The 26,465-nt window shown below is 29.3% G+C and overlaps 1 protein-coding gene across 2 annotated transcripts in view; it reads right to left on the bottom strand.

Moving 5' to 3' along the window:
* LOC107438948 (protein rhomboid) overlaps positions 1-26,465 on the bottom strand; it is a 315,987-nt gene that overhangs the window by 23,918 nt on the left and 265,604 nt on the right. The window contains exon 1 of one of the 2 annotated variants that reach the window (XM_087149964.1): positions 8,559-8,765. The exons of the other annotated variant lie outside the window; for it this stretch is intronic. The gene's annotated coding sequence lies outside the window, so the exon portion shown is untranslated. Of the gene's footprint in view, positions 1-8,558; positions 8,766-26,465 lie in introns of those variants that run through there. 2 annotated transcript variants of the gene reach the window in all.

The raw sequence follows: 26,465 nt of genomic DNA, 5'->3' as shown, positions 1-26,465 counted from the left end.
TTTTATTTGTAAATATACATAAAAAATACATTATAATGGGTTTAAAAAAAATACATTATAATGAGTTTAAAACAATACATGTTCAATAGAAACAACTAAAACATTAAAATGCAAACTTAAAATGAATAGTTTTTATAGATTTTTATTTTAAATCCAATAACTATTCCTTTCACTTTTAGTTATCCATTGTTTTCCAGATGATAACAAATACGTTTCTTCTTTTTTTTTTCTTTCTCTTTTTTAAAAATTCTAATTGAGACAACATTGGAACTTTAACCAAGGGTAAATATCTGATAGTAGCTTTAAATAATGCAATAAATTTAATAATAAAAAATTTTACGCAATATAAAAACACATTGATGTATCTACAAAATCCATCATCGGTTTTACACCTAAATAATGTGTCTTCCTTATTGTTTTCTTTCTAATTAAAATGAAACTTAAAAATTCTTATGTGTTCTATTTGGTGCAAGAAAAGAAACCTAAAAATCTTTTCAAAAATTTTAACCCACTCAGAATATTTGTCCATAACTCCGCGAAACCTATGGATTGGACAATATTTAAACTTTTAAAGGGAATCTTTCTTCATTACATCATGTTGTATAAAATCTATAATAACAGATACTAACTATACAATAGTTGATACTATTAACTAGCTACACAAGTAGATACTCACCATGTATAGTAGTGAATACTATAATTAGCTACAGCAGTTACTTAGCTACAGCAGTACATAGATAATTAGCTACAGCAGTATATATATACTAACCATGTGTAGCAGTGAATAATATACCAGGTAGCTACAGTAGTTGATAGATACTGACTATGTATAATAGTATTCAAATACTATACTAACTAGATACAGCAGTAGATGGGTACTAACTATGTATAATAGTGAATACTTAATTGTCATTAAAGTAGTGAATACTTAATAATTAGCAGCAGGTAGATAATGGCTATGCATAGTAGGGAATACTATACAAACTAGATACAGCAGTAGATGGATACAGACTATGTATAGTTGGAAATACTATACTAACTAGGTGCAGTAGATAGATAATGACCTATGTATAGGAGTGTATGTATACTACTTTAACTAGCTTCAGAACACTACTAACAATTAGCAGCAGATATTAAATTTGACGATAACAAAAGTAGCTATTACTAAAAAGTTCCTCTCTTTTATGAATTTAGGTTGAATCGAAACAAACTGTATGAAGCAAAACATTCCATCCTACAGTTTTAAGGGCAAAGGCCCTGAGACAGGACCCAACCCGAGATCAAAGATCGGATGTGGGATGGACAAGCCGACACCTATACTGCAATCTTCTAATTTTTGTTTTGAGAAATAGCTGATAAAGGAAGCAGAATATTCATAGTTTGTCACCTTCACGTTCTAAAGTATATTCAATTGATTCATTACTTTCTAAATTGATAAGCTTTCAAAAATTAGCAAAGAAATAGTTATGCGTTTAAAATAAACTGACATAACAAAAAGTAGTTTTTTTGTGTGTGCCTGTTTTCGTATGTAATAAGTTAACATCTCTTTAATGAATTGATATGTGAAGTTGACTTGTATTCGTTGATTAGTGTAAGAGAGAATTGATAAATGTTAATTTTAGAACATACTTGAGCTATGTTACCAATGTGTGTGGTTAAATTTATTTTAATTGTATTAAACGTTTATTGTGCTTCAAAAGCTTCCGAAAGAGATGTTTTAAATAATGCTTGTGTAAAGGAAATGTGATGATCGTAACGCCTCAAAAGTTATCCAACAAAATGAAAGATAACATCTGAAATAATGTTATGAATGTGTGTGGTTTAATCAACGAAATTGAGTTATGTTAATTTACTAGTGTAAATTTAAGTAAAGATCTTCATTATATAAGTTAATTGAATTTCAAACAAGAATGAATAGCAATTAAAATGATGAAAGCATGTGTGGCTAAATTGATTTCTGAAGAAATCAATTTAAAACAGTAGAAAGTTAATTACATCTCAGAAGATATTAAAGAAAAAAAAATTTAAATTTCATTGTAGGTTGTTAAATTAACTGACAATGTATGTTTAATTAACTGACTAAGCGACACTCGTTAATTGAAAAACAGATGTATGTTAATTTAATTGACAAATCGGTGTTTGTTAAAATAGGAAATTAGAAGATTTTTATTTTAGGTTATCGATTTAATAGGTTGCTTAATCAAATGATAAAATTTTGCATCAAAGAGTTAAATACCTGATTTTGTTTTTATCTTTTATGTTTATAGGCTCTCGTTTGACAGATGTAGATTAATTTAATTCAGAAATCGGCATTTGTTAAAATAAAAGAAATTGGAGGATCATTATTTGGGTTATCTATTTAATAGGTTGTTTAATCAAATGAAAAATTTTTGCATCAAAGGGTTAAATACCTATTTATGTTTTTATCTTTAATGTTCGAAAAATCGTATAGTTATAGGTTCTTGTATAAACATGTTTCAAAGTCAATATTGTCATGGATAGAGAAGGGTCGTGGGGTGGGTGGAGTGGGAGACAGGGAATGCAGGTAAAGACGGAAGTTGGGTTCGGAATTGCGCCAGACTTGTGACGGATATCCGCTGTTTTGCAGCACCCCTCCCTCACATTTTTTTTACCGACATTATTAAAAAAAATACTAATGAAATGAAAAGGGGGACGAAAAAATAATTAGAAAGTTCGTACAGCAGTTGGAATTAGAATTAATTTTATGACGATTATATTTGTACTAATTACTTATTATAATAGCTTTATAGTGATTATCTAAGTGCTAATGATATATGTACAATTATTGCAGATTTTCGTACAAAAAAAGAAACCGAATTCATGATTAGGTGCCTGAAATAATGAGAGCATTATAGCTCAGAATTGTTAAGCACTCTAAACAATTTTTTTTTTTTTTTAAATTAAGTTTCAAATAATATAATGCGAATAGTCCCACACAAATTTGTTTTAAAAAAATTGAAATTTTTAATAAATGTTGAACTTTGTAATTTCTTGAAGATGGTTTATTAAAAACGTATATAAATAAATTTTAAGAAATATTGAAATTAAAATTTTTAATTTTTTTAAAAATTTAAGTACATCGATTTTACTTTAGTGGAAAAAAGATTAATTTTAACTTATCGCACAACTAACTAAGTATAAATTAATTTAATATAATTATTACAATAAATGGAAACGGTAGCTAAAAACTATATTTTAATAAAAACATTATTTTGATTTTTTTCCCTTTTTCGATATTTTAAAACTTATTTAAAATAATGAGTGTCTGCCTGTATTTATGCTTGTCTTGCTTATATTTCTAGAAAAAATTTGTGCTAGAATCTGAAAATTTGCAAGATTAATTAGCATTCATCGGACATTTACATTTTTTAATCTTGTACAGAAAATGAGCATTCAGCATCTTCTGCACTTAAAATAGCAAACCCATTGGGGACAATAACCTCAGAATTATAGAAAATTACGATGAAATTTATAATCATGAAAGATTAGGAATTTTTGTTTCTTTTTCGTTATCTCATTTTTTAAGGGAGAAACAAGTTTGCGCAAGAAAATTGATCTTGGTTTTATTTTCTCTTAGTTTTATTTTTCAGAAAAAAGAAAAAAAATCCTATGTAGGAATGCGTTGCCCACCTAAGACGCAAAATGAAGTATTCAACCAAAACTTAAAAAAAGAAAAAAAAGAAGAAAAAAAGAGTTTTAAATTATTTTCACTTTATTGATTCTTTGCTTTTATGTAAACCGCTGATTAAACTTTTAGTAGTACTACGAGTATTTCAATCCATTATTTTAGTTGAGACTTTTTGCCATCAAATGATGTGTTTGTATCACATATTTATGCATCGTTACAGATGGAATCCAGCGAAAAGGAAAATTCTCATTGAGTTCGTTTTTTTCCTCCAACCTAATGATCACCTTATGTTTAACAAATATTTGACCACACAAAATAAACGATTTCAACTTGTTTAAAAAGTAAAAAACAATAATAATAAATAAATTTAAAAAAATTGCATCTTTGAACCTTTTCTTTTCTGCACTTAGTAAGTATACAATAATTTGGATTCATTAAAATTAGGACTAAATTATTTAATTTAAGAAATAACAGATTTGATATCGGTGAGTTTTACTTATTTAAAAACTACATTAAGTTCAAAAACATGAAAATTGGAAAGCACCCAGTTTCTTGAGATTTTTTACTTAATAGGTGATATTTGTTCGTGTTGGAAAAATTGTAGATTAAGTTGTTAATACTTGTAACAAAATTGCTTTCTAGATGCTATGAGTGTAATATTTTGTGTAATTATCAACACAACGACATGAATCAAACAAAAGATGTTACGAAATTTAGTCTTCATTTTTATCTATTTAATGCATTTCTGTACAAAAACGATATTTTCTATTACAATATATGAGTTTAATTTTTTTAAAGGAATGAGTATTCAAAAATTTCAAATGAATGTTAGCTTAAATTGGAAAATTATCAACAATTTACCAAGGATTGTTTTTCCTCCATTTTATAATTACATTAGTACTTTATATACTTATATAAATATTTAATATAATTGTTCAGTACTGTTTTTTACTACATCTGTAAGTAATAGAAAATCACCGATTTTCAAGTATTAAATTTATAGCAGCAAAAAAGAGAAAAAAAAACTTGGTAAATATCGCCAAAGGTGTCCATACTAGTTTAAATTTACCGCGGATCAAATTATTTATATTCATATAGCACTATATGAGTATAACTGAGCATTTATATTCATAATACACAGTTATGAGTTTAAACGAAAAGCAATTGAATTATAGACAAAGCCATCAAACTCTGCACAGTTAAAATCTTATCTTGAATAAATAATAGGTTTGGGTCCCCGGTCTAAGATTATCTCACAATGTTTGACAACTGTTGCTTTAAAATATAATAAAGATACGAGGAAACTTCATTTAAAAATGTACAAAAACCACTTTTTTCATGTATCAGGTTTCTAAAATGCAAATAATGCATCTATATTACAGAGTATGCTACTATTTAAAACAAGCCGTCATCAGGTTGGAAAGAAAAAAAATCCGATCCTATTCTAAAATTTGATGTAGACGAGTTTTTGGGTATCTTTCACTATACCTGTGTCCTGCACGCATTATCCATACTTAACGTGTAGAGGTCATTTCATAATTTCGCAGAACAAGACCCATTCGTCAAAAGTTGTCATTTTTTGATGCACGCATGTGTTTAGTAGATTCTATCTACTTCGGTAACACCGCTATTCCCAAATATTTTTATTAACTCAATGAATTATTTAACCTCAAAACATCCGCATGCAATAAAGATATAGAACAACTTTTTTATTGCTAACGTTCGTTACTCATTCATAAATGTTTTGTTTTAATTATTCAAGGAATTCAACTATTTATGAAAAGATTAACTGACTTTTTTAGTTTCTGTTCCGATATTTAGTAATTTCAGTATGTTTAATTTCAGTATTAAAATTGACAATTTTCAAAAATCAAACTTTCGCACTGAAGTACTTCCAAATATTAGATCTTATTAGTTCTCGTTCCAATCCTCCACAATTACAGTTAATTAAAATCGAATAATTTCCTTAATTAACTTTTTTACGGAAGTGTCTTCTAAAAAATGGATCTCATTAGTTCCTGTTTCAACTCTGAATCTCCAAAAATGGGATCTTATTAATTTCTGAATCTGATATTCCGATTCTCCCCAATTTCGGTATATTTAAATCGAGTAATTTAAATTCTGTCATAAATTAAATCTGATTAGTTTCTGTACCAATCTTCCATAATTCCTCTAACTGAATATACGTATACATTATAGTCTGCATATTGAAACTCTATTTGAAATACCCTCCTAAAATTAGATCTAATTTTAGGAGGGTATTAGGAGCTAATTCTTTTCAGCTACTTCTGAAAATTTAAATCGAACAGTCTGTTATGATGAAATGGCGGATTGAATCCAAGAGGAATTTTTCACCGTTGACTCTTAAAATGAACAGTAAATAAAGAAGCAACTCAATTGAATGTGAAATTGGCGTTTGCAAAAATGATATATAGCGCGAAATAGCCGTGTCCAGATTTGTTAAAACCCCACTCAGTGTCTCCTTAGAAACCTGGGTGGCAGTTAAATTCTTAAGTCATTTATCAAACTGAATCGTCTGCTTTAGCCAAACGGCACTTTTCTCCCAGAAAATACAGGAGCTCCACAGGACACCAAGAGGGTCAACAGAGTAGTTTACTGTTGTATTGGATAGTGGGGAACAGTAGGGGCATTAGCCTCAGGGGTCTTCGACAGGTAAAACCACCTGAAGACAGTATCATTCCCAACACAACAGAAGGTTAGAACTACAGCCATAAATCTTTTTTTCAATATATTGTCTATAGCCCCAAAGACCCACCACAAATATAGTCATATAAAGAGGACAAAGAATTGGTCGACAAGAGAAAATTGAGATGCAATAAGAAAATATCAGGAATTGGCCATTTGGTTGAAAGTCGTGCAAAAAGAAAAAAAAAAATAATTATGCAGCCAGGCTTAGTTTATCTGAGATAGAGCTAGAAAATATGTGTTTACCAAACATAGCACAACTGTTATAGAGTTAAGAACAGTGCCTTTTGATTTGCTTAAACGTTTTGCCAACTCTAATCCTCCTGCTTACAAGGGAAATTAAAACTACATTCTAAATCAGTTAAAAAAAATAGTAATAATTTAAAATTAGGCTATTCAAATAACCTCCAACAACTAGGGAATTTTAGTTGTAATTATTTTCAAAAACTGCTGAATTTCCGTAGTTTCAGAAAATTTTTCTATTGGTAACAAAAGTGATACATTATTACTTAACTAAATTAGAATAAAAAGAATTTTATTCTCCAAAACAATAAGCAAATATTAAATTTTCAACTGTAAACTCAAAAAGAGTTTTCTCTTCCGTTAGTTCTAGTCAATAAGTTAAATTCAATGAAATTTAAATAACAAAAAAGTTCTAAAATTGGAGAAAAAAAATTATAGTAATATAAAAGAATGGATAAATTAATAAGCTAATTAAAAGAATTTTTTTTCCTTTAAACTAAAGTTTTTTTTTCTTTGTCATTAGTTCCAGTCAATGCGTAGCAATAAAAATCAAATTTCAGCAAAGAATCGTAATAGCATTCAACAAATAAACAGCAAAAAGTACTTTTTTTTACAAATTAAATAGTTTTATGCTCGTGGTAAAAAAACAAAGTTATCAATTTACCTGTGAAATTCTTAATTTATATAATTCCAACCAAACCCGTAAAACAAGTAAACTTTTTTTTGAAGAAGTTATTTATTAATAAAACTCTTTTATTTATTACTAAAAAATCATTTTAGCTAATAACTAAAACTCTATGAATTTTAAAAAATAGATTTTATATTTAATTTTTTTAGATATTCATCAGCGATCCTAATTAAAATGCGCATTTAATCAGAATTAATAACAAAAAACGCGCTTTCAAAAAAGAGAAGAAAAAAATAGTAGCTAGTATTAGGACATAGTAAAATTGAAAAAATAAAATTCTATTATTTTTAAATATTTTGTTTTTCAGCAGTTCATAATTTTTTTTTGTTGATTTAAAGATATTTTTTACTTCTAAAACGTAGAATATAAAACACGTAGCAAAAGTAACTATTCAATTTTAAAATTACCCTCATTGCACAAAATTAAAAATTAAAGTAATCAGTAACAACTAAACATCAGTAACAAGTAAACAACTTCAACAAATCACATAAAATAAGTAAATCTAAATCTGAGGCAAGTTTGCTATTTTATGAAGACTAATTGTATAGAAATGCATAAAATGTATTATTTTTTGCAGCAAAATAATTTCAAATAAATGTAATTTTCTTTGCTTAATTTTTTGAAAATATCGGAACTATTTTATATTTTATAAATTTCAATTCCCTATCTTTAATACATATTTATAAATCTTCTACATAAATAATCATGAATATGAAATTGAAATTTCGTAACTTTTAAAGAATGTTATTGTCTGATCTTATTGTCATTTCTGATGTTATTGTCACAGTGTATTATATACAATATTAATACAATACAATGTACAATATTACAGAACAGTACGGATTATAGAAATACTTTTGTTGAATCTCGTTTAGTAAATTCTTATCAGAAAATTACAAATTCGAATTATAAAATTATAAATATAAATATTAACGAAAGTGCAAAATCCAAAATTTAATTAAAAAATAAATAAAATAAAACTGTCAAAGAATGCATTGGCAAACTAAATAAGTCCTTTTTTTAAATAATAATAAAAATAAACAATTCTTAAATTGATATTAAATAGTAAAGAAGACAATCAATTGTAAACAATCAAATCAGAAAATCGTTGATCTCAGGTCTTAGAACAAAATAAATACAAAACCTTTTTAAAAAACTGAAGGTTTAGTTGGTTAAAACTTAAAAATAAACTGGATTACTGAAAAAAAAATTAAAATAACAAAGATTAAAATTAAAGGCAGATAAACTAAATTTAACTGTAAAAATAATTACCTAGTAAACAAATTTTCCAGCATAATTGAAGATTCATGCCAATCCATGCGTAATCCAATAATATATTTATCCAAAATAATAAAACCACAACACACAAAACTATAGTCCACACGCTACCAGATTAACAGAGCAATCCCTACAGCATCCCTTCTCTACTCTTGTCAGAATTCGTCTGATCAGGCAATGCCGGAATTCCCGGATGAATACATGAGATGAGAATTGGATCTTCCCGCTGATTTTCGGAAGTTGGAGGGTTGGCAAAAACTAAAAACTGTCGCCAAGGATTTTGTCGCCAAACGCGCGTGGCAGAATCAGCGCAGGTGTTGTATTATGTGGAAGGGAGTAATAAAAAGAGGGAAGGAGGAATTGTGCCAGCGGGTTTTTTGAAAAGCGGATAGTGATTATAAATTTTTTTTCTTCACTTTTCGCCTCTTGGGCGAAGAACTGAGTGATTTTGAGAAGAAGCGATTGATTTGAGTTGATTTTCTTCAAGAGTAAATAAATAGCTCTATTTTATTAATCTATATAACTTAGGTCAAGATGAGCTAGATATACATTTAAATCAAACCAATTAACCCTTGTCCATTTTACGACTTTGAATCTAAATGTTAGATTTCTCATTCGATGAAAATCTGACTTTATTTTTAAGTATTACACCATGCATAGATGCAAACGATATTTTTGTAATCTTTTTCTAATCAAATTTGCGAACACTGGCTTATTTGCTCTTTTTTAAAAAAAAAAAAAAAAAAAAAAAAAAAAAAAAAAAAAGATAATTTACAATAATTATTTTTAAGTTTTAAATTATTCGAATATTTAATAGAATTAGTCCGAATTTTTAGAATATGTCTTCGTAATATTTGTTTTCAATAATTTTATACGTAGTAGATAATTTATTGCAAATGATTATTTAGAAGGAAAAAAAATTTTTTTATGTGTTTTTTGTTTGGAATTTATTTTTAAATGGGAGTTTTTACGTAATATTCCAGGATCAATAAAACAGTGAGTTCAGGCTATCAACAGGGAAAAAATTCACCAAAGTATAGTCAATTTTTTAAATTGTTTTCAACCAAGCGTTATAGTTATAATCGTTACAATGATGACTGAAAACTACGGCCAGAGGTGACATAAAAATTAAAGGCTAAAGTTAAAATAAAAAATAAATTTAGAAGTGTATTCGGAATATAAAGAATACATTTGCATCGGAAATGGAAGGAAGGAATTAATGTTCCTAAATCGACAACATTAAAACGTTTTCATAAATTTCAATTTCAATCTCGTGTTCCAAAGAATAAAATTGAAGGCTAAAGTTAAAATAAAAAAAAAATTAGAGGTGTATTCGGAATATAAAGAATACATTTGCATCGGAAATGGAAGGAAGGAATTAATGTTTCTAAATCGACAACATTAAAACGTTTTCATAAATTTCAATTTCAATCTCGTGTTCCAAAGAATAAAATTAAAGGCTAAAGTTTAAATAAAAAATAAATTTAGAAGTGTATTCGGAATATAAAGAATACATTTGCATCGGAAATGGAAGGAAGGAATTAATGTTCCTAAATCGACAACATTAAAACGTTTTCATAAATTTCAATTTCAATCTCGTGTTCCAAAGAATAAAATTGAAGGTTAAAGTTAAAATAAAAAATAAATTTAGAAGTGTATTCGGAATATAAAGAATACATTTGCATCGGAAATGGAAGGAAGGAATTAATGTTCCTAAATCGACAACATTAAAACGTTTTCATAAATTTCAATTTCAATCTCGTGTTGCAAAGAATAAACCACTTATGACAGTAAAACAAAAGCTTGAAAGAATGAGATGGTGCAAACCAAGATTGTTATGTGGCTTGGAGGGTTGATAAAAGATATTAATAAAAGACAAAAATATGTTCTCCGTGTCTTATGGCAATCAAGGCGTTCGATTTTGCGGGATAAAACAAGAAGTGTTTAATAAAGAGTGCAAGAAACGTACGGTAAAATTTGAAGCTAGAATTGAATAAGTGCAAACAAACTTGGAAGGGTATGATCCTTAAAGAAAAAGTTTACTCAGATATTTATCAAGTCGTCCTTGGCCACTAGATGATTCCTCCGACAGAAGTCTATTTTGAGGAAAACTTCTTACAGGAATATCAACTAAGATTTGGTAGGAGCAACGTAAAATTGCAGTAATAACGCGGCCAGCCAATTCTCCAGATTTTAACTCAATTGCATATTCATGAGGAAAAGTTAAAAAAAAAAAACTACAAGAAGTTGTTCCTACAAACAAATCGGAATTAATAGAGAGCTTAAAGTCTACCTGGACTAATGTTGACGAAAAAGGCTGTCAAAAACTCGCTTATTCCATGCAAGATCGTTTACACCCTGTAATTAAAGCTAAGGCAATGCTATGCAACTTTTTCTCCGCTTATAGTTGAATTTTAGAGTTTACAATAAAGTATTTTAATATTTTGGACTACAAAAAATATTTTGATTTTTTTTTCTTCAATAACAAATTGCGTAATTAATTTATGCTTTATTTTTATATCGCTATAATATTTAACAATACTGTGAAATGTGTAGATATGAATAGTTAAATTTGTAATTTAATTCAGTAAAAAACAACTAAATAAAGTGAGACACTTTTAAATGTCAAAAATTTCAATTATTAGAATATTTTGAATTATTTTCACGATTGTTGATTCACAAATCTTCATTTATTTCACTAATCAAGAGATAGAATTCTATAATAAAATGTTATTGTCAATGTGAAAAATGAATGAATTTCCTGAATTTATGTTTGATGTAACGACTCTTGTCTTCCAAGCCAAAACGAACGTTATAGCGGGAGATCACTATATCGTAAGTGTATAAGAGTTTTTATTTCATTTATTTTCATTTTTAATATTTATTCAAGAACAAGAAATGCTGGACTGATTTCGACAGAACCGTGTTATGCTTTAAAGAAAACAAATGACCTGACAAAATAATTTTTAATAAAACTCATTAAGGGATAACAAATGTCTAAAGAACTGCTAAGTCTAAACAAATACAAAATCTAGGAGGATGAGAACACAATAACGTGAAAATAAACCACCCAAGTAGAGAGATATTTCACAAAAATAGTGAATAATATCTTTAAATAACAAAAGTATGATTCATACATTTTTTACACCATTTAGAGATAAATTGACAAAGCTATGGAAGAAAGAAATGAATTCTTTCTCTTGCAGTTGTTAATATTGTAAAATAATTTATATTTCACTGACTTTAGAACCACATATAAGGACCACCTAGAATAAAAATCCAGGGGTCTGGTTTTGAGTATGACTAATATTGATTGTATGGAATGTTTATATATCAAAGGTTTCACATAATGCTTAAGTTGCATATTTTTAGAGCTTCATTTTAATTAGAGCACCAGCATACATACAAAATTTGATTAAATTCGTTGATTTCTTGAATTATACGAAAGCTACTCTGGATATTGGCAAGCACAGCAGATAAATTTTTTTTTCACAGGTTGAATATTATTTTATTATGTTTTATAACCGGAGTTGAACAGCCGACCCAATTCTGAGTTTACGACAACTCCGTAGCCTTGTAATTTCATACTCGACCCAGAGCACAAGGGAACTACTCTTTGATCAAGCATTAGGGCAAACTAGAATTCATGTGGGATTTTTGAGAGAACTAACCCACACTTGCGTTACTTAGAGAGTAAAACTACGAAAACTAATCTCTTACGGTTAGCTCCACGGCAAGGTAATTCTAACTCATAATCCGTCTATCACTTAAGATACGTCCGTACTGTGGTCAGTTCGAATTAGGAGCAGAATTCGAACCAAAAACAACCATCCCTGGGATTCGAACCTGGGTCATCTTATTGGGAGGAGAAAGTTCTATACCCTGAGTCACCGCTGCTTGCAGATAGCTGATTGGAAACATTCTATCACCTGCGATTTGAAGCAAAAGATGATAATTGATAAATTAAGTGAATTGTGAAGGGGCAGCCCCACCCCCCCCCCATAAATCCAGCTTTGCTAAAATATGTTAATTTTTTTGAAGAATCTATTTTAAGTTGAGAAATCAAATACAAAACTTTCTATAGGATTACTTATTTATTTATTATTCTGTGGTTGTGGATTTAGCCACAATCTTGGAAATAAGGTCGCAAAAGACAGGAAAGCGGTTAAAAGTTTGTACCTCTTAATTTGACTTTTTGAGTATTTAGCTATCTCAAAGCAGTTGCATTTTTGAACCTTCATTTCTTAAAATCTATTCGCAAGATTCTCTTCAAAATTTGGATTTAAACACGTAGTTTTAATTAGCGAAATTATGTAGTTTTAATTAGCGAAAACATTTGTGTGCATAAAATTTCAACATCTTTTTGACCATTGAAACAAATAATAAAAAATAATTTTTTTTTACGTGGAAATATCTTTGGATAAATATTTTTTATTATTGTGTGCAAAAATTTTGATGCCTTCTAATAACTCCAGAAACATGGTAAAATACACAAAAAGTAAAATTAATACAAAAAAGAACAAAATTTCAATCGCTTTCCTGGGGAAACCATTTGGACAATATTTCCCAGATTGCGGCTAAACACCTAGAATCAAAATCCTTCAGAAAAAAAGTATATTTACGTAAAGAAAGTACGTTTTTTTGTTTGATCTCGTAACTTAAAATATCGTTTGCATAAATTATGTTGCATATTAAGAATTGTAAAATATCGTTTGCATAAACTATGTTGCATATTAAGAATTGTAAAATATCGTTTGCACAAATTACGTTTATTAAGAATTGTAAAATATCGTTCGCATAAATTATGTTGCATATTAAGAATTGTAAAATATCGTTTGCATAAATTATGTTGCATATTAAGAATTGTTAAACATCGTTTGCATAAATTACGTTGCATATTAAGAATTGCTCTCTAATCATCAAGTGTGCCCTAGCAAAAGTAGATTTACGCACATTAGATCAAAATTTATTAAAGGAGTTCTTTTTTCTTGAGGAGGGGGGAGGGCGAAGCACTGCATTTGCTGATAATTTTTTTACCAGTCAAAATACATGACATTTTTTTTTTAAATATTTATAAAAGAATGAATTTAGTAGCCCATGTCAAGTGTTTTATTATATTCGTTTTACTATCATAAATCTGCAAGCTTGTGTGCTTTATACAATAAAAAAAGTAAAATACAATATTTTTATATTAAAATAAACACAAAACAAATTATAGAGAAAGAAGAATAAGAGTTCAAACTGAAATCAGGATTGCAGCCTGAATTGAACCTGATACATTCAGGCTTCGATACACTTAATGTAACTGGAATTTTTCACTTCAAATTAAATCAACATAATTAATCCTGAGATCTCAATAGACCACTGTCAGATATGGCTGAAGGGATATGTTTTTCAAGGGTGATAGAAGGTCACGGGTTCTAATCCCGAACTTACTAATCTATCAATTCGGATCGTCAATCAATGGATTAATCAAAAAACAGTAACAGAAGTCTGAGAATAATTAACGTCAAGAAAAGTCAACTCAGTGTTAAAGTTAAATAGATATTAGAGCTTTAAATTTGTTCAAAATCCCTTTTTGTAATTTTTTTTATTGAAGTATAACTAGGGTACGTAAATATTAAAAGTATCTAAGTCAAAAATAATATATATATAGCTGAAGTATTAATGTACAGTGCGCAAAAAAGCAAAAGGGCAACCCTGAATAACTTTTGATCTAATGATCGGATCTTCATGTTCCAGAACTCAATCTTAATGGTTTGAAAGGGTGATCTCAAATATGCCAATTAGTGAATGATGTTTTAAACATTAAAATCCGAATAAACATTCCTTTTTTTAGACGGATTCGGATTTCTGACTTCCAAAATATAAGGAACGCAATAACTGAAAATAAAAAAGTTTGAAGCCTATGTCACTTTAAAACAAAATCAAAACTGTACAAAATCATTAACAGTACAAAACTGTACAAAAAGGGACAACTGTACAAAAACTGTGCATCATTAACTGTACAAAAAGGGTCCTAATAGTTTGTTCAGGAGAGTGGTGCAAGGTTTGGACACCTTAATGTCAACGATGCGTATTTCAGCATATGCGATGCGTATTTCATCTTTTTGCGTATTTCACCATGTCTCGAGAACTTTTATCTAGAGATAATTCCATACAAAATATAACTTTCAATAAGAATTTATAATTTAATTTAATAGAAGTCGAAATAATTTTAATTGTAACGTGTACAACTTTCACATCATTTCAAATATTATAATTTTACAAGGCAAAATTCAAAAATTGAACGAAATCTGTTGAATAGCTCCTGGATAATCAATTTTCAAAAATGCGACTTTTTATTATTATTTTACGTGACTGAGTGAGACCAAAAGTGATTCAGGGTGGACCGTTTTATATTTTGCACATTGTATTAGAAAGCAGAACAATAAACATGTACAGTAAGGAACCGATTATCCGGATCGATCGGGACCATCGCTATTCCGGATAACTGATTTTTCCGGTTTTCTGAATCTCTACAAAAAGCCGTTTTTTTATTGTTAAACCCAACTAAAAAAATTTTTTTTGGAAATAATCTTAAAAAGAAGGAAAAACGATGAAGTAATACACTAATGATTATTTCCAAAATGATGGTAAGGTAAAAATCTGTCAAAAAAGAAAGAAAAATCCTAAAATCTTATGAGGAAAAAAAATTTTTTTTTAAAAAATGGCGGGAAAATTCATCGAATTTCGTTCCGGTTTTTTGGTTTTCCGGTTTTCTGATTTCCGGATAACGGGTTCTGTACTGTATAAGAAAAGCGAGTTTTTCTTGTAAATTTTATTGAAATTTTGTGTTTTTGGTTAAATGACGTTTCAGTGCAATGCGTTTTGATTAAAAAAAAAGAGATAACATTACAAATAGTTAAAGTCAGTCATTTTAATCCTTTTTTGTTTGATTGTTACATGTTATTTTTTAAAAAACGATAAATAATAATTTAAATTCATAGTCAAATTTTAAAGGGTTCAAAATTACAAATCAATTTTTATTTTAATTACCTTATATTAATTTAAGCTTAATTACTCAAACGCCGTGAGTACGGTATAAGGCTTATATATTATCAAAGAACAACACAACCATTTATTTAATTATGCAAAAAAATAACCCAATTTTAATATAAAAGAGTTTTTAGTAAAATGTCCAAAAATATTTGAAAAGGAATAACTTTTTTTAAAATATCAGATCTAATTTAATATCCTTCACGTTGAGTATTGGTTACATTATTTGTTTTCTGTTTTCTATGTTTATTATTTCAATTCCTCTCTCTCTGTATATATATATATATATATATATATATATATATATATATATATATATATATATATATATATATATATATATATATATATATATATATATATATATATATATATATATATATATAGTGATGCTGGCTTTCGGTGTGGGAACCATGTCTTAGCGATCAGTCTGCGAAGGGACCGAGGGTGTGCGATATTGGAAATCGTTATATTGTTCTAATGTAAAGTGTTCGACTTCATGCAGGTCGTCAAACTACCGAAGTGGGGCTGCCATCCCTTGTGGCATGTCTTCGGAATATCCTCAGGGATGTTTCCCAAATCATTGCCAATAGCCCATAGTGCAACATAAATAAACTACAGCTATATATATATTGAGAAATTCAGGAATGCTAGAATGCTAATATTTCAAAAATCGCAAGATCACTGCGAATTTCATAGCACGGAGTAAACAAAAAAAAATTAAATGAACTCATCAGTATAAAATTTCGAAATACTTAATTTGCATTAAACCATGCTTTAAATGAAGTCATCAATCTTAAAGACACTATAAAAAAAGTCATATACAAATTTCTGTATTCCCAATGTGCTTATATACAATTTCCAACGTAAATAATGTGCTTACGCACAATGAACATACAGTTTTCCCAGGAGATAAGCATTCATTAATTTTCTGTCAAAAAGGGTAGTTTGAAGTTTCAATGACAGATTCCCCATTAAAAAGAATGATACAATACATTCTTTGACAAGAAAATGGCAAATTTGGCTTATCTCAATAACGTTTGGAATGAGTAGGCAAATTTCAGGGCAGAGTCGGCGAGTTTAGCAAAGTCTCTTACTGAATAGAACCCTTCAAATCACTTCGATTCAATAGCAAGATTTAAAGAAATCGTTTTCGTGAAAACGATTTCACTTTACTTATCTTCCTATAGAGAGAGTATTTGTTGGAAAGTGAAAGACCATCATAAGGAAAAGTAGGTGGTATTTGTTGGCGAACAATACAATGCCAAGAATGCTGAGCAGTCCTTGTGTAGTCTTTTAAAGCCTGTGTGAGCTGATCTGTCACTTAAAATTTACGGATTATTGATGTTTAAAGCTGGTGTGAAATGAACAGTTCTGAATTATAATTTATGAACTGAACTTTCCATGAGGTCAAGAAATATTCCTCCTTCTTCTTTCATATAAAAATGAACTATACTTGCCCTTGAAATAGGAAAGAAAAATTTCAAGGGTTAATTTGTAATTTTTGACAGTTATTGTTGAAAGTTAAAGAAAATCCAGACTTAGAAAACATGCTAAAGATTTTTAATTGGAAAGAATTTACCATCGTTTTTCACTAATTTTTACGCTGCCCAATTATTTATTTTGTAATTGACATGGTATATTAAATATCCATTGTAACTATAACACAAGCTTGAGTTTTTTAAGTTTAAGTAAGATAAAATAAAATTAAATAAAAACAACGATTGGAGATAATTTAAGCGAAATCTGCTTAATTTACATATAAAAATTATATCAAATTGCTTATTTTTTAAAAACTTATTTGCGAAATGTTCATTTGTTAATTTTTTTAAAATATTTTCTTTTTTTTTTTTAATATTCCTCTTAAAGAAGAATCTATAAAAGGAAAAAAATTTTTAAAGCTTAATCTCCTGATTCTAGGAAAAAAAGGTACCGGAAAAAAAGGTACGGAAAAAAGGTCCCGGAAAAAAGGTACCTGGAAAAAAAGGTCCCGGAAAAAAAGGTCCCCGGAAAAAAAAGGTACCTGTGTAGGGAAAATTCTGAAGGGGAAAATATTTGAAATGAGAAGATTAGATTGAAGCGCTTTTTGCTGTTCCGTGCATGAATTTTTTTTTTTTTCGTGTCGCGCGTTTTCAACTAATTAAAAAGGACCAATACTTTCACCTCCAATCACGAATAAGCATCCAACACATAAATCCTCCCAACTTCCCCGATTGGCTAATTTAAGCCTCACATTAGCAACTTCACAAAATAAACTGCTGTTTGTAGAAAATGCAACACCATGAAAGAATCATCAGAATCAAATGAAATTTAATGCAGAAACGACTTGTACTGATACAAATAAATGATGAAATTTTCAAAACAAAAGAAACAAATTAAGCGTCCGAAATCAGTATTTGGTGCAGCCACCACGCGCTGCAATAAGTGCTGCTATACGACGTGGCATGGAGTCAAACAGATGTTGAATATCTGCTTGAGGAAGAGAATTCCATATCGCTTGTATGCGCAACCAAAGTTCGTCTTTGGAAACTGCAGGACGCGGATCACGAGTGAGACGCCGACCAACCATATCCCACACGTGCTCAATAGGCGACATATCCGGCGAATAAGCAGGCCAAGGAAGAAGTTGCATGCGTTGTGCTGAACAGAAGTCTCTAACAGTCCGCGCAACATGTGGGCGTGCATTATCCTGCTGAAAGATAGCTCCAGGGATGCCTTGAAGGAAAGGAACGACTTCGGGCTGTAGCACTTCACGGACGTATCTGTTGCTATTGAGATTACCCTCAATTCGTATCAAATTGGATCGTCCATGATACGAAATCGCACCCCAGACCATAACTCCGGGTGTTCGACCACTATGTCGTTCAATAATACACTCAGGAAGGCAGCGTTGACCGGCATAACGTCTAACACGAACACGGCCATCATGGGTCCACAAATTGAAGCGTGATTCATCTGAAAAGACAACTTGGTGCCAATCAGCTCGCCAGTCTCTGTGCTCAAGAGCCCACTGCCGACGCAGCCGTCGATGATCCGCCGTGAGGGGAATCCTGTATAATGGCACCCTTGCACGCAATCCACGGCGCAGCAGACGACGACGAAGCCGACAATTGTACACCTGTAGCAGTAGACCAATGTGCTGCCAGCTGCCTGGAGGAAGCTGTGCGATCATTCACCGCCATGCGGAGCAGGTGTCGATCATCGCGCTCTGACGTCACCTTCTGTCGTCCAGTGCCTGTTTTTCGAGTTGTTCGGTGCTCGTCGGTCCACTGCTTCCAAACTCGCATCACTGTGGAACTGTTCCGCTGCATACGAGCTGCTATTGCGCGATAGGAAAATCCTCCTTCTCGAAGGCCGATTATCCTCCCTCGTTCAAACTCCGTAAGTTGCTTGAATTTCTTATTCTTCCGTCGTGGAGGCATACTCAGGTCTCACTAAACGTTTGCCACTAACAAATAATCATAGACTATTTTCAACGTCCCGCTTCAGCACTTTATTTATACGCTTTCAGCATCAATTCAGAGGGCGCTGCGCGCGCCACGCACGCGCGATGGCTCTGAAACTTTATTAATTTGCATAATATCCTATAATTGACATTTGCTGCGAATTTCATTTGATTCTGATGATTCCTTCATGGTGTTGCATTTTCTACAAACAGCAGTTTATAATTTAAAATAGAAAATAACACATTTTTCACTTAAAAAAATCACACAAAAAATTAAAACATTATTGAAAAATTTAAATAGTATCTTCCCGCTTTAAAAAATAATCAAAGAAGAATAAACAAATGAAATAAAATTTTAAAAAAAAGCGTAATACAACCAGCCCATAAGTCTCTCCCCCCCCCTTACCCTTCTCCTTACCTCAATGACCTAATCTGAATTATTACAGATAAAAAGAATATTCATTGAAACAGCGAGAAGCATTCATGCTGTCCAGAAAGCGAGAGGGGAAATATTCCCACAGATTTTCCCTATGGTGGTACCTTTTTTACCGGGACCTTTTTTTCCGGGGACCCTTTTTTCCGTACCTTTTTTTTCGGGACCTTTTTTTCCGTACCTTTTCTTCCGGGACCTTTTTTTCCGTCTACCAATCCAAAATAACTTTTCTTTTTCAAAGCTTTCAATATGTATTTCATTTATGAACATATAATTTATGCTAATTCGCATAAGTTTCAAATTGTACATTTTCTAAAAAGTATTTGTGAAATGTGCAATTTTTTTGCACCAGATTACGCTCAAAAAGTTCTTTTTCTTCTTATTTCCTTCAAGAGACAATTAAAAAAAGAAAAAAGAAGGAAAAAAAACTACAAAAGATAAAAAGTTTTGAAACTTGATGCTAAAATGTTTTCTGTAAGTTTTCAATATATGTTTCTTTCAGAACATACTATGTATACTAATCTACATAAGTTTCAAGTGGAAAAGTACTTACAAAATGTGTAGTATGTTTTCTTTTTTAAATTAAGCATAATATTCTAATTAAGCATAAATAAGCATAATATAAGCATAATTCTTTTTAAATTAAGCAGAATAATTTTTTTCAAGCCTTAATAAAGGAAAAGAAACGAAGTAAACGAAGACTTTTACAGCTTGAAGCTAGAATTTTTTTTCTATGCCTTCAATATATACTAATTTACTATATAATAAATTTGGTACTTATTTACATGAATAGTAAACTACATAATATGCTAATATTAATACCATTCATAATATACTAATTTATAATAAATTGCATACTAATTTTCATAAGTTTCAAATTGTATACATGTTTTTTTTAAAGTAGTACACACAAAATGTGCATTTTTTCAAATTATGCGTAAAATAGTTTTTTAAAAAAAATACTGTTTTAAAAACAACAAACTGAAAAACCCAGAAAAATTATGATTATTATTAATTTCAACTCAGAAATGTAATAATACAAAGTGAATTTAGCTGCTTCATGTCTGAATAACTTTGTTCGAACACGTTTTATTATTTTTTTAAATTACAACAGTTTATTAAAAAAAAAAAAGAGAGAGATAGTATAAATACCTTCAAGAGAAATGATAATTTCTAAGAATTTGAAAAAGAAAAAAAAAATAATATTAGATATAATTTTTAATAAAATAGTTCTAGAATTACTTTAACAACAAAACGTCTGCCAAAAGTTTTGAGGCAAATAATTTTGAGGGAAAAAATTCGAACCTGAAGATAATCACCTAAAAATATAATTTAGAAAATAAATTGCATGTCTGTATTATAATACCAGTCATTTTTCAAACAGAGTTTCTCTTACATGTTGATTCAAGCAATTTTACTCAAAACAACTTCATCACAATAAAATTTTCAGCTAAACAATTTTATTCTTTTTTCTGTAACATAAATTTTTGGCGGATAATACGAGAAAATTAATTTCGTACCCTCCCATAGTCGAAGTTATTTTCGAAATTTTCTCGAAAATAACATCAATGTAATTTTTTCTTTTCTCGAATTCGAAATATAAAATAAATAAATTTCTAAGAGAAAAAAAAATCTTTTTTAATGATCATTTATAAATAAATTCGTAAGGTAATCACATTTCTAACCCTTTTGTTTCTGTTCTATTCATAACATCTAAAGCAAAAATAACAAAAATACCGAAAATAAGTAATTAAAACTTTTTTGATGATTAAGACATAAAACAAAGATGAAAACATGACGTAACTCGAGCCATTTTATTATGCAAATTTAGAGCACTTATTTTAATAACACAAAGTTTATAAATAGAATGCTAATTTTCAGGTCATTAATTTAACTTCATGCTCAAGCTCTTAATAATGCAATAGTGGGCTCATATTTTAAAGAAAAGTTTACGAACCACTTTTTAGCAATATTTCATGATAAATTTATGTGTTTCATTCTTAAATTTTTCCAATGTTAAGTGAATATACGAGCATATGATAATTGTTTTGGATATTTATGGAAAAATTTGCAAACTTTAAGTGCTCAAAACCAAAATCTATAAGATCTTTTTGACAAATTTGATTGCCTGACAAGTCAACCAGTTTAATTGTCTGAGGAAGCGTGGATGTGTTTTAATAATTGTTTTCCATCTCCTCTCTGTTTTCTTCGGCAATCAAAGAGGTTTTGCAATTTTTTTTTTTTTATCGTGATTCCCTCACTAGATATTTGACAGATCATAATAACATTATTTGTTTTTAATTAGCCTTGGTATTAATTTGCCCTCCCTAGTGTGTATATATTTTTCACCAGGATTCTAAAAATATATATCAAGGACGGTAATTACGGAACACCCCCCATATAACTTGCGAAAACAAAGGTACGTGATCACCATTAGATGTCTGTCGGATTTAATAAAAAATAATAATTTAAAAATGACTTTAATTAGCTTTAAATTAGGAATCTTAAACTTGAAAACTATTTTAAAGTATCAGGTTCGAACTGGTTGGCGAGATTCTATGACAGGTTAGGCTCAAAAACATAATGCCAGTGCTACGAAAGCCGGCAATCGTTGGCCTTGCAACTTGTATGCTATTTTAGCTATCTTAATAAAATGAAGATGATGCTCTGGTGTGGGATCTTAACTTGTATGCTATTTTAACTATTTTAATACTTTGAAAATGATGCTCTAGTGTAGAACCGAAATTTGAATGCATATTAATACACTGATGATGGTGCTCCAGTGTAGCACTCACGAAATTGCTATTTTATCTCTTTTAAAGAACTAATGATGATGTTTCAGTGCAGCACCGAAGAACTTGCATATCATTTAAAATATCTTAATACAATGAAGATGATGCTCTAGTGTAACACAGAAACTTGTTTGCTATTTTAGCGCTTTTATAATACTGAAGTTGATGTTTCAATGTAGCACCAAAAAACTTGCATACTATTTTAACACCAAGATAATGCTCTAGTGTAGCATCAAAGTATGCCATTTTAATACATTGAAGATGATGTTCCAGTGTTGTGCACTGAGGAACTTCGTTACTCTTTTAAAACAATGAAGATGATGCTCAATTGTAGCTCCAAATCATGTATGCTATTTTAACTGTTTTAATAGACTGAAGACGATACTATTTATTAGACCGAAACTTGCATACTATTTTGGTATATTATCTTGTGATATTTGACGTTGATTTTAGTTCTTAACTATCATTTTTATTCTTCTTAGTATGGTTTTGATAAAGGTTCTATTCTTGTTAATTTATTCTTATAGCTTTAGTAATAAAATAACGAAACTGAAAGGTAACATCACAGAAAAAAAAAAAAAATCAACGAATTAAAAGCAAATTCTTATCCAAAATAAAATGCCGCAGAAATATTTTCGAATTAATTTTAATTGTATTTATGAACTATATTTTTTTTAAAATTTAATTTTCTGCAATATTTTTATTTTTTATTCAAGAGCTTTTAAAATAGATGATAATTGAAAATAATTAAAAAAAAATCCATTATGTCTGTTCAAGGGAGGGGGGGGGTGAGAGGTACTCCGCTTTAAATACATTTGAGAGATAGGGAGGAGGGGAAGTTTATAAAACAATCAGACGAGAGGAGTTGAAAAAAAGTAGATAAACACGCTTCTCAGCAAATCGTTTGGTGGCGTCGCGGGTTTTGCTATCCATTTTCCTTCTGAATTACCTGAAGACAGATCCACACACAGTCTAGTGTCCATCATCACTTATTTTTTCCTCAAGACACCCAATAAGAAAAGTTGAAATTGCGTAGGTGCCGGCTACTATAAACAAAGAGCGTGTCGGTACCGCACAAAGAAACCTCTCTCTAATGACAGGTTTGTCGAATAAACAGTGGAGAGAATCTTGGTTTTGTTGTGACAGCTTCATTCACGATCTAACTTCGCCAACTTTTATCGCCAAGTAGAAAACTGGGCTTCTTTCCTTAATATTTTAATTTTGAAATTGTTATTATTTCCCTTCATTTTAAAATCGTTTTTATTTTCCGTTATTGATTCAAAATCGTTTTCATTTCTATTATTAATTCCAAATCTCTTTTATTTTCATAATTCATTATAAATCGTTTGAAATTTTACGCACAATTAAGGATATTTTGTAAGAAATTCTTTAATGGCGAAAACTAAAAGTTTATTGCAATTGTTTTAATGTATATTTTGTCGGTAGCATCTTAATTAGTAGAATTTTATTTGAAAATTGCTGAGTGTCTTATAATTTAGTATATATTGCATGTAAGTGATTTTTACCCTTTTCGTTTAAATAATTATATTAAACATGGAATAAAGGTTGAAAACGAAAAAGCCAATGGATAACTTTTTTATCTTTCTTTTTTTTATGGAAAAGTTATTTTTCAAATTTAAATATAAAATGCATTTAACTCTTAATATATTACTATAATAAATATATTTACTAAACCACAAATGTTTTTCTTTTTCTAATTTAGGCAACGTTAGTAGTAACAAAATGCTTGAGTACTAGGTTTGATTACATTAATATTCAACTTTCAGGTCATTAAAATGATTAACGATTAGAATGGAATATAAAAAAAGCCTAACAATAAGCCATTTAGAAAATGTATTTTATTCAGATGCCTTAGAACAACCGTTCCCAAAAAGTGTTCCACGGAGCTCTGGGGTTTCATCGAAGAATCACAAGGGTTCTGAGAGTTAGGATTTTTTAGAACTACATAATTACATTTATACCCAATGAATAATTCATACTTTATTTAAATACTTTGATTGTTTACGTGAAATTATTGTATTTATGCAAAATACCAAAGAAAAAATACGTAGTATATTAAAAAAAAATTTTTTTTTTTCCTTCAATCACAATATATTTAATAAAACATTAAAAAGATATGCATTTATAAAAATTTCCATAAGTATTCCTTATCGAGTAAAATGAAGTCACCAAATTCAAGAATAAAGAATTACATTTCTTTGACAACTATTCTCCCCATTTATATAGTTCCTTTTCTGAAAACCATAATTTAGCTTATTATATTTATTTTCAATAGATGCATGCAGCAATAACAAATTCATCTTAGTCGCCTTTTTTCTCTGGTTAGTGCATATATAGCAGCTAATGAACTTTATTTTGTAATTCTGAGGTTCCGTAAAAAGAAGCTCGATCATTTAAGGTTCCATGGCCTTAACAAAACTAGGAAATTTAGTACAACGATACGTCAACAAATACTTACAAATAACTATTTATTTTAAAGCAAATTTTGAAAAAAGAGAGGAAAGTACTAAATTTACAAAATTTATATAATTGAAATGAATTAACAAATAAGATAGAAACTAAATATATTTTGACTCGATGCATTAGAAAAGTTTCATTTCATGGAATTTAAGAGGTATTATTAAAAATTAACATTAACGAAAATTTCAAAGAAGGCAAATAAAATCAAATAGTTTTTTTTCTTCAAATAATGATTATTTTTCTGACATAAGCAGTTTAAGTTTCCCAATATGATTTCCTTTTCAAACTATTCTTATCTTTATAATTAAAAATAAGTATTTATTTAAAAGAAAAAAAAAATATTATGGCGATATATGAAAGAAAAGTTTCGTTTTGCTACAGAAATTAAAAAAAAAATTATGTTTTAAAATTTATGTTAATAACAAATAATTAAAAAAAAAATGGAAGGAAAAATATATTGAAAATTTTCGAATTGATGTCTACTTAAAATGGTATATTTTAATGCGCCGTTTCCAGCGATCTAGAACTAAAGAAGGTAAACCCATGAATACTTCGTGTGGGGCATAATGTGGAAAGATAGACCACCTAAATTACAAATCGTGCTCTTCACCATTTTCAAGGGTATAAGAAACATGAAGAATCGAATGTACTCACCTAACTAATATGAAATTACTTTAGTGGGAGACAGGGGTGTCAACAAATAGGGGTGGGGGAATCCACACTGAAAGGAATCTATTGTTCCATGTGATGTCTTTATCTCTGTTCCGTTTGCTATTCGGAAAAGAAATGACTTACTGTTATTTACCCTTACCACGTGCGATTTTGTGTTTGCTAATGGAGGAAAAAAAATTGAGACATTAAGATAATTGTTAATTATTCTTCAATTGAATTAAAACAATTATTGAAGATGAAAGTTGAGAGGTCTACTGTCCGCACGTAGACCACGAGTCACGATTGTTCGTTGTGAAACGTGAACTATAGACTGTTTATCAATTTCAAATTTTTTTTTTACACTATATAATTTTCTTTGTTACAGTTAGAGTTTGTTATCAGTTGCATTTGATGGTAATTAAACATAGAAAGAGTGCCTTTATATTGTTGTGTTTTGAGCAATCAAAATGGTATTCATAAAAAAGAAGCAAAATTTAAAAACCGTCACAACTGACTGTGATTGTAGGAAAAATGCTCGTTTCTTAAATTTTCCACCATATGAAAGTATCTGCTTTCTTGAGAATAGGCGGTAAAAAGGTACTGGAAAAAAAGATCTGGAAACGGTACAAATAAAAAAGTTCCCTGAAAAAAATGGGTCCGGTAAAAAAGGTACCGGTAAATAAATACCTCGATGGGGTAATTCTGGAGAGAAAGTGGGTTTATTTAATTTTTTTTTCTTTAAGGAAGACACGTAATCTTTTATTTTAAATAAAAAAATATTTTAAATAAAAAAATTTTTTAAATAAATTTTAATAAAATTTTTTAAATCTCATTAATTTAAAATTAGATCTTTTATAAAATTTTTTTTTTTTTTACTCATTTACCTTTAATAAATTTTTAATGAATAAATGCCATAAATAGAAAATATGAAATTAGAAAAAAGTTACACATTGAGTCAGTGCAACAAGACAAACTCAAACTTGAAAAAGAAAAAAAAAGTCGCTTTTATCTCATCTTCTCATTCAAATACTTTTTCTTACACAAATCTTTTTTTTCCTATG

This window comes from Parasteatoda tepidariorum, chromosome 8 (assembly GCF_982258835.1).
Source record: "Parasteatoda tepidariorum strain Cologne lab strain chromosome 8, Ptep-v5.0, whole genome shotgun sequence".
Taxonomy (NCBI): domain Eukaryota; kingdom Metazoa; phylum Arthropoda; class Arachnida; order Araneae; family Theridiidae; genus Parasteatoda; species Parasteatoda tepidariorum.
Note: the sequence above shows the minus strand (reverse complement) of the source record. Positions and strands in the feature narration are given on the sequence as shown.